Source organism: Pieris rapae, chromosome 5 (assembly GCF_905147795.1).
Source record: "Pieris rapae chromosome 5, ilPieRapa1.1, whole genome shotgun sequence".
Classification (NCBI taxonomy): Eukaryota; Metazoa; Arthropoda; class Insecta; order Lepidoptera; family Pieridae; genus Pieris; species Pieris rapae.
In genome coordinates, this window is record NC_059513.1 from 10,485,857 (window position 1) to 10,497,087 (window position 11,231).

Here is an 11,231-nt window from a genome sequence, read left to right on the forward strand (position 1 = left end):
CACCCCGCCCCTGACGCTTATATACAGACTGATCACGTTTTTGATTATTTCTCATTAACTTTATAAAAAGGTATTTAGAATCTCATCATTAAATTTTTTGTGTAATAAATATCTATAGCATCGAACGAGATCATTGTTTGTGTTGATTACACGTACGAAACCTTGGGCTAATAAATAACTTAATTATTACAATAAGAAGTAATTCATAAAACAGGATGTATTTATTTATTTATTAGTAAACCTTTCTATGCATTGCAATATAATTATTTTCTAGGCAGTTTTTGCCGCACTGCACCACTGCGGGAAACCAGCTGCCCACTGAATTATAACCGAACCAATTTGAGGTAGTGTCCTCCAAGAAAACAGCGTACCAGTTATTTGAAAGCCGGCAACACACTCACGAACCCGCTGTCCGCATTGAGGGTGTCCACTTGGAGGTGATAAAGCAATGGAATTGAGCTCTTTATCCATTTGCCCACACCTGTATAAAAAAGAGATTTTTTTGACTAAATCAATATATTGGACATGTTTTTAATTTTCTTAAAATTAAAAACCTCTTTTATATTAAAAAACAAAAAGTATCAGGGTCCTATATTTTATTGCTTCTGTACCTCGTACCGATATTTTATGCCAATACAGGATAAAAGAGAATCTTGAATCGAATTATAAAAACAAAACATCACCCTGAACATACTTATTACTCAGTCAGTGACGCACACAACGATAAACCCAGATCAAAACCGCCACACCCCCGTTTATAACAACACGTCGGCACTTACACATATAAACGATCCTAGAAAATTTTGTTATTGTGTGAGTAGAGACACGTTTGTACATAGAATAAAAGCTAAGCTTTGTATGTGTGAGTGGGGTGTATTAATGTTCAACTTCCGTGTTCAGTATTCGTGTCACGCGTACAAGGGTGGCTTTCAGCGTGTGTGTAAGTGTCTATGTGTGCTGGGTGCATCGACTCCTGTTACTTCCGCAGGGTACAATGGCCGGGCGCTGATTTATGTCCGTTTGAAGGTTTGCGTGTTATTGTGACTTTTAATTCAATATATGATAATAAGCTTTACAAGGTGGTTAGGAAATGGGGAGTCGGTTTTTTCAGGGGTTGTGCCACGAAATTACTGAAAATGGCTATCGGCGCCAGCCTGTCTGTCGTTTCTGACATTTTCGTCGTTTATTTCGTAAGTAAAAGAGAGTATTTTGAAGCGGGAAATTGAATACATTAGTATTTATATAAACACTAATGTAGTATTTATATAAACACTAATGTGTATATAATGTACATTTAAATAGAGATTAAGCTGCGTATAGTTATTAAAGTAATGTTGTTCAATGTAATTATGAATAGATATAAAGTAGTTAGTTGTTATATATATATTTCATATTGATATTATTTTAAATGTTCATATTGATGCATACATAATCGCTAATAAATAAAAATCAAAACAATTTTGTCTTCATGACTAGCGATTTCATTTGTAGTGTGTATATGAACTTTCATGTATGTTCCTTCTTTTTTAAATTCACACCTGACATACTAAATGTACGTAATTAATTAAAGTTATTAAAATTCAAGGACCTTTATGGAAACTTTTAAAACCATACAGTTTTTTTAGGAATGATGTCATCAAGGTCAAATTACTTATGACTAGACGGAATTATTATCAAGAATATCAAAACCTAAACGACATGTGGTTCTAATCTAAACAATGGATCTAACCTTGTACCTCCTGGCCTAAATTTGAACCCTTTAACTTGTTTAAAATATGTACGAAATAGCCATTTATATAGGTAATTATAGGTTAGAAACGTGCAATTATATAGTATAGTATAAGCCTTAGAAACGAGACCAACACCTTCTAAAATAATCATCGAACAAATCGATTGCTTTAAAAGCATATGGATTTTCTTACTTCTGATACTCTCCTAATAACAACAATAAGAAATAACAGAAAAAAATTGGTAGGTGAATTATTATAACTTTAGTACTGAACACGATTGAAACACTTGAAAAAATAATCTCTTTGAACAATCTTTATATTTTCCTTAATCTGAGATCAACTAGGCTCCAGAAGATAAAACACTCCTTTTATGAAAATAGTATTCGTTTTTACAACAAACTTCCATGCGAAATTAAATAAATGTCTATATATATATAATATAAGTCTCGTTAAACGTAAATTAGTAAGTATTTTTATACATTTGATTAATATTTAAATGATCCTAATCCTTGAGATTGATTAGCTCCATTTCAAACAATTTGTATAACTCAAAACTTAGCTATTAAAAAGAATGGCAGACAGTTTCTTGCCAGTTCTTCTTAAGCCCACTCTACGCCCTTGACTTGCGAACTAAATGTAAATTTATAAGTAATTTAATATCTTTTCTTTTGATATTTATAAGTGTACTTAGTTACCTATATGAATAAAGTTATTTTTAGTTTGAGTTTGAACCTTGTAAGAATTTTAATTTAATTTGACAGGTTGCGAATAATGAATCCCGAACAATTTAAATAAACCAGTGAAATTTTAAATAATTATCAAGATGTAGACGAAAAAGTCAGATTGTTAACACCTTTTTTATATCTACATAGAGATATCGACAAGAAAAATAATACTGCACCATTCAGCCAAATGACTGGAAAACCAAATATTTCATATCAATAGTCGACCACGCTCGTAAATGCCTAATATTCAAGTTAGATTCCTCCATATACAGTGCTATTTTAGTTCTTATGTTCCTGGTATTAGAATACATAAGGGGTGGCTCATAATTTAATTTATTAGAGTTGTAGTGAGCTTATGTTGGCATAAATCAAAGAATATAAATAATATTTTAAAACTTATGTATTATGTAACAATGTTTTGTTACATAATACATTGTTGTTTTCTACAGACTTCTATAACGACTAAAACGTTACTACGTTACTTCAGATTATATACATAGATTATGTACAGATTATATGCGAAAAACACAGCGGATGTATTGGTAGCCTACTGTTACGACCCTAAAGCCCGTGCATTTGAATCCTGACTGGCGTCGATAGAATTATCTTACTACTTACGTAGAACTTGATAAAAAAGACTATGTGGCCAGTGATATATAGTTTATTCTTCTTTGGAGGGTCGTCCACAATGACGTCCCAGGGTGACGATAGGCACTTAACCCTGGATAACCACTGTTCAAGAGAGAGAGAGAGAGAAACAAATAATTAATTAAAATTAACTTACGTTCTTTAAATACCGATTGATATGATAGGACCATGTATCGAGAAGGATCGATTCCCATAACAGAGGTTATAGTGTTGAGTCATAGGGTAGTGAACGCCAGACGAAATGTCAATATTTGTCCCAACTGCAGTTAGCTGTGTGCACACTGCAAGATATACTAACAATGCTCTAGTTTTGTTATTCGTAAACTGTTGTAATGTGTATGAAATATAATAATATACAGGATAATTTACATAACCACTATTGCTAATTAAATTAAACCGTGCTTTAATGGTAGCTTTAGAATTCCATTTAGGCTTGATGTGCAATAAGTTTAGTATTAACTTCGCTTAATAAATGTAGAAACATTAGTAGTTGCAGTTATTGTTAGCATAAACTCACTCAAGTTTTTCTTGTGTTATTTTATAGAACAGGGAGCAAACGGGCTCGAAGAAGGCTTACCTGATACCGCCAATGGACACTCTCAATGCTAGAGGGCTCGCGAGTGCCGGCCTTTTATGAATTGGTACGTTCTCTTCTTGTAGGTCCCTAAGTAGTCTATTAGTCTCAGTTGATATAAGCTTAAGTAATTCATCTCATCATTAAAAAGCTTTCCTGAATTAATCGTAGTATACATTAGTTATTTAAAATAAGCACTTGCTTTATTGAAGCTTTATGGTAATTTTGTTACTGAATTTTATCAGCATCAAAATAATATTTGGATATCGAGATATATATAACCAGTAAAAAAAATCAGTGGCTTTACAACCACTTTTAGGTCTTAGCCTCAGAATTCTGTATCTGTTTCATGACCATATTTAAATCTAATAGACAAGTAGTTGATCAGCCTCCAGTGCCTGACACACGTCGTCGACTATTTGGGTCGAAGACATGTCGCTTTCTTCACGATGTTTTCCTTAACCGTTCGAGTAAATTTTAAATGCGCACATAGAAAGAAAGTGAACAGCTGGGGTTCGAACCAGCCACCTCAAATATGAGAGTCGCACGCTGTAGCCACTAGGCCAACACTCTTTATACAACCAGTAAAACATATCGAAAAAAACTGTCTCATCCCTCGAGCGGTCTTGGTGATTATACTTCGAAGCTATAAATGGATCACAAGTACAGATGCAGTAAAATTGCAATCTATCCATGCTCAAAGGGCGCAAACGCTTTTACTGTGCAAACTGACAGATGTATCAACATTCCCTAGAGAACCTCTCACGACACCTGCCTGCCTAGTAACTCTTTGTGCCTACAAAGACCTGTTGTTTTTCTTTTGTATTCAGCATATTAAGGAAATATATAAAAATCTTTAGAAATAGAAATGGATGATGGGAAATACTAAAAATACTTTTATTTTTTTATTAACTTTTTTAATTTTTATTCGTTCTTGGTGTGTCATGTAATAACGTCATAGGGAATTTCGACAATGTATGCACACTTGTTATACATTTATATGGCGAATAGCCGTGATAGAAACGACTATGTGTTTTGTATTTGTAGACATTGAACAAAAGTTGTATGTTATGACTTCTAATCAATAATCTAATCATAAATCAGATATCAAGCAATGTCGTTCACCCCTGAAAATCACAACACACCTGTGTTCGTCACGCAATAGGCTTTATTACAACGGATCAATTCTACTTGGTTACATAATTATTGACAAAGATGGTTTCCCATGGTAACCGGTGAGTCGAGTACAAACTTGACATCCCTCGTAAAATAGCAAACAAAGTATAAATTGGTAACTTATACCTACATACTTGCAGGTTTGTATATTTTATAAATGTTGTTTAACTAGATTATTACAACAAAAATTCTATATATGTTTTCCCTTTATTCAGGATATTTAAAACAAATAGTGTGAATGTAAAATTAGTAAGGCATATAAAAGTTTACGTTGGCTTTTCAAAGAGCATAAGATTTTTATTTAGATATATGTATATAGGTGTAGCAGGCCCTAGATAATTAATAGAATGTTGTAGTTCCGGGTTAGGGCGAGTGACCGCATATCTAGACCACTAATGAGTCGGTCATCACAACTGACTAACAACCCTTGCTCACAACCTTCATTAAGTTCGTTCACACTACGCCACACAATTTACGCGTCATACATTATAGTTACGGCAACTTTGGTCTACTGGTTAGCGTATGCGAATTCAGATCATAAGATTTCGGGTTCAATTACTGTGCAGAGTCTGTTAGAAGGAAGTCAATGGTTCTAAAACATATATGCTCTTGCCTAATCAGCACAAGCCATCTGTCCAAATCTTACTCTGGTGATTGTCCCAAATAAAGATATGAAATAGAGAGTTTGTGTCTTTGCTTATACACTTGCGCAATAAAGTATGAATATATAATTTGTACGTTTAATATATTATAGTTAATTTATTGACGGTATAATAAAACCACGTCACCTACCAGGTGTTTTTACTGAGTTGCTATAGAATAAGTAATATACTTACTTAATATAATTACATAGCAATTGATTCGAATACTAACTAATTATTTTTTTACGACAAGGTTTATGTTGTTAATTTATAATATTAGTTAAGAGTATGGTCGTATATACATAAAAAAAGTTTTTTGAGTCTAAGTTTGAATTGTCTAAGTTTGATGTTAAATATAAATTTAGAACCTTAAGTTATATAACTTTAGAAAAAATCAAAAATGTTATCATAAGCACAATTTCTTTTTATTTGGACCACAAAATTAGGACAAACACATGTCAAGATTAACTTACATACGAAAATATAAAAAGCGGTGTCGTCCCTAAAACATGTGGACACGACCAATTAAAATTATTATAATGTATTGTATATTATAGTAGTATTTTAAGTTTGTTAAAAGATATTTTAGTTGAATAAAGATACTTTCATTGCATGTATTTTTTTTAAATAACTAAAACTTATTTAAAATTAATTCTTGTCCATTTCTATATCACTTTGACTATCTTCATTTTAACATATCAACATTCAAAAGAGTTCACATAATCAATAGTCATGTATCACTAACAGTTTAGATAGCATTTCAAGTTTTTTTCATAATTCATATTTTGAAAGCCTGCATCAATTATTTCAACAATTAAAATAAATTGTTTCTTTCTTTCGATCAGCCTAGAACTAAACCAACAAGTTCAGTCCCTTGTGAAGTGTCTCTTGGCCCATTTGTTGACTGCACCTGTCTGGTTAACTCTAAATACTTCTCAAACTAGACTAAGCATTAGCTGCTATGCCGAGGATTCATAAAAAGCAAAATAAGTTATTTTATCCTTCATCACAGAGTTTAATTAGATACAATACGAATTCTGTTTAAAAATTGTTTTCATTAATTTCAACCCCACCCAAATATAATTCCGCTTAAGGAACTTAAACAATTCAACAAAGACATTCTGTGGTGTTCCTTGGGCCAATAATGTGTACACAATTATTTCAAAGGTTTAATTTCGTCATATTATTAGTTTCTTTAAACCTCATAGGTAATAATTATTTAGGACTAATATAACTGACACAAGTGTTATACTGATGATGTGCGAGCCATTGCTGTACATTTTAGTCACAAAAGCATACTTAGTTTTAAAAGCGTGGAGTTTCGCCCCGAGAGTATAGCCAAACGTAGATCTTCCCTCAACTGTTGCATTGCTTCTATTCGTTACATACAATTATCTCGCTCATATTCTATTGTGGTATGCAAGTGGTTGATATATAGTAAAAGAAAATCTCTGTTATTTAAAGCACCCTGATGGCCCAGGAACTGTACGAATAGTATGTACCAGAGATGAACTCCAAACATATATTTATAAATATGTATTATATTGTTTATAAACAACAAGCTAATTCGTACATTCCAGTAAACCCTAGGCGTGTTTAGAAATCATGTACCTACCGTTATTTGACAGAAGGGGTGGAAACTTAGACCTCGACCCAATTTCAACCCTCTTCGACCTAACAGGACACCATGAAATGGGGCTAATGCAATTAAACACTGCATATGACATAGGTGTTTCGAAATTCTAGGCGTTTCTAGTCCAATTGTTTTACTTTGACTAAATATCTAAGCAAACATTGTAATTTTAACAATAAAAAACAAGTGGCAAAGGAATTATTTTTGGGTTGGGTTGGGTTGAAATTATTGATGAAAACAATTTTAAAACAGAATTCGTATTGTATCGAATTATACACTGTGGATGAAGGATAAAATAAACCTATTTTGCTTTTTACCAATCCTCGGCATAGCAGCAAATGCTTAGTCTAGTTTGAGAAGTAGTTAGACTTAATCAGACAGGTGCAGTCAACAAATGGGCCAAGAGACACTTCACAAGGGATTGAACTCGTTGGTTTAGATTTAGGCTGATCGAAAGAAACAAACAATTTTTTTTTATTTTAATTGTTGAAGTAATTGATGCAGGCTTTCAAAATATGAATTATGAAGAAAACTTGAAATGCTATCTAAACTGTTAGTGATACGAAATTTCATGTAAGCTACTGCACTAAGATGTTGCCATATATTGTTAATCTGCAAAACAAACATATTTACTTCTAGAAGTACTTAAAAGAAAAGGTTAAATAAAAAAATAGATATACAGAATTGATTTCGATAAATAACTTAGCATGTAAGGTAAACAAGAAAATATGTTTTAACTTCAAAATAATTTTCAAAAAGGCTTTAAGCTTCCCCTTGTACCGAGGGTGCGTGCCATGGAGAATGACCTACTTTCCATGGGATCCTGGGCCTCATCGATCCAGTGGTTATTATTATTATCGAGGGGGTTGGTAAGGGATTTGATTTTTAAGCTATTATTACTTTTATAAGTCTACTGTTTCTAATCTAAACTACAATTAAATAAAAAAAAGATTTTTTAATACTGTATGTTTCTTAAATAAAAGTTTATAATGTATTTAAACTCGACAACTCGTATGTAGTTTTTAATACTCGCCATTATTACAATTTAGTATTTATGTATACATTTACTTTCAAAAGGCAAATCTTTGCAAAGCCTTGGTCATGTTGCAATAAACTTTCGAATAAAGACATTGCAATCGAGGTCCTAACGTAAGGTTGTAGAACTTAAGATCCTTTAACAAAATCTGAGCCTCGAATTTCTCCTTTGTTGTAGGCAGGTAACGAGTGTGTTATTAGCACTAATTACAAGCAGGTGAATCGGCGAGACCCCATACAATGTTGGCTACACAGTTTACTTAATTTAACAGTGGTAAAAATCAATTTGGCTTAAATATTTAGTCATATGTATTCATCCGGCTAGCAAGGACACGCGATTTACTGATTATTATTTTTAAGAGTCATCCTTACTATTTATTTTACTTGTTGTATATTTTTGTTTGTTTACACCACGTTTTACTTGATAAACGATTACTTCTTTTCAGTCTAATTCTATTTAGGTTCTCCAATTTTTGATGAATCTATTTTTGAATATATTAATAATTCTATTAATAAATTTAAAAATTCTGCTGATCGTCTCCTTGAAATTAGTCCGCATTATGCACTTTGCATCTTAAAAAACTGTCTTTTTGTCCCAAAATTTACGTATGTGCTCCGTTGCTGCTCCTTTTGGAATCACCCAGATCTTTTGACACAAGTAGACGACGTAATCAAAATTAGCTTAGAATCGCTTCTTAATATACAGCTGAACGAGCAATCGCGGACCCAAGCATCATTACCAATCCGTTATGGTGGTTTGGGGATTCGCAAAATTTCCAGTGTCTCTTTACCAGCCTTCCTATCTTCTGTCCATAGTTCAGCAAATCTCATAAGTCAAATTTTAAGGGCATCCCCTTCAAACTTTGAGATTGCTGGCTTGGAAGAAGCTAGAAACGCTTTCTTAATTGCATGCCCAGGTCAAAATTTTCCATTTTCTCTAAATTCACAGAGGAGCTGGGACGACATAGACAGTAAAATGACTTATGACAATCTTTTGAGCCGTAGCACAGGTTCAGCACGTGCTAGGCTTTTGGCCGTGGGTACGCATGAGGCCGGCTATTGGCTTCACGCTTACCCTTCGTCAAATACAGGAACATTTCTTGAACCTGACACGCTCCGAATCGCAACCTGTCTGCGGCTTGGGGTACCGGTCTGCGCTCCTCATACTTGTCCCTGTGGCAGTGATGTCGACAAACTAGGACATCACGGACTATCATGTAAAAAAAGTGCTGGCCGCTTCTCGAGACATGCCGCACTCAACGATATCATACATCGGTCCCTTGCCACCGTCAACGTGCCTAATCTACTTGAGCCGACTGGAATTGCTAGAGACGATGGCAAGAGACCGGACGGTATGAGTTTGATTCCATGGAAGATGGGTCGGGTTTTGGTATGGGATGCCACCTGTTCAGACACACTGGCCCCTTCCAATCTTCATGGAACTAACAAGAGAGCTGGTGCGGCTTGTGATGCGGCTGAAAAAGCTAAAGTCTGCAAATACAGGGGTCTAGGCTCTGAATATGATTTTGTCCCATTCGGTGTCGAGACCCTTGGTCCGTGGGGTCCTAGCGCATTAAAGCTTTTTAGGGAATTATCAAAAAGGTTAGTCGACATCACAGGAGAACGAAGAGCTGGCAGCTACCTCGCACAAAGAATTAGTCTAGCTATTCAAAGGGGGAACGCTGCTAGTATCTTCGGAACCTTGCCTAAAGGGACTCCTTTTAATAATATTTTTTAATAATTAAATTTTAAGGTTAGTTATTAGATATATTTTTAGTTTGTAATTGTATATAAATATTTATTAGATATAAAGTAATATGCAGAAAAGAACAGACTGTGATAGGATACTAAATATGTAATTTATATTCTTGGTAATAGATAGCTTAGGTACATTAATTAACATTCACAAAAAGCTAAAAGCAAATCTGTATAGTGAATTTAAAACCAACCGACCTTTGGTGGCAATAAATAATTAAATTAGAATTCTATTTTAATATTCAGTAATCAGCTTTCTATTACATAAAGTACTAAGAGTAATATTTTGAGTCGAGACTTCATATCTGACCTACATAGAGAAACCAATCGCTTGAATTTTGTATAGCTCTTTTTATTTTTAAAATAAAGTGGGCCAACGGACAGGTCATCATCTGATGTTATGTGTCTCTATAGGGTCTTCCAAGGCGATCAAAATATAAAATACGTCCAGGTAGGTTCGTAACTGTAATTTCCGTAAACTGTGGTCATTAAGTACCATCTTTTTGTAGGAATCTCCAAAACTGGTGTTATCTGAGTTCTAACAGGTGTAAGTCGGCTCATTTCAATATTTATTTATTAACACCTAATTACGGTATAAATAACACAAGTCACATTGAGAATTTGTTAAGTGCAACAGGCTCATTACCATTAAGACAAGTTTTCACTAATTTTACTTATCTGAAACCATGTGTCAGGCACAGAAGGCGGATCATCAAAGAAAATTAAACCAACCAGACGCAGATATGTCCAATTCTGTATATGGGAATTTGTGAGTTCATATGTATGCATACTAGTATTTTATTTTGCTGGTTATATTCACGATAAATCAAGAAAATTAAAAAAACCTTACTAAGTTTTTCAAACTTCAACGTCACCATTCACACTCTGATTTAAATCGCATTCACAATAGATCTTACCTGTCAATGTAATCGTAACAAGAAATTGTATAAAAACCTATAATTCAAAGGATTCTTGTGGGACCCACAGCTGCCGAACCTTTTTAAACAGCTGCTTCAAATCCAACCCAGACGTAGTGCCTAAAGGTTTATTATGAAAACAAACCAGTGGCCTGAGATTTCTTTATCTATATCGTGACCAATATTGAACAAGTATTTTGTCAAGCCAACCTTTTTTGGTTTTAATTAGTCTAGCTGTATGGTGTCAGAATATATAACAATTAGTGCACCACTATGTGGAACCAGCTGCCCAATGAAGTATTTCGGAACCAATTCGACTTAGGGTCCTTCAAGAAAAGAGCGTCCCAAGGCCCGCAATGCACTCGCGAGTCTTTTGGCATGGCGTGTCCATGGGCGT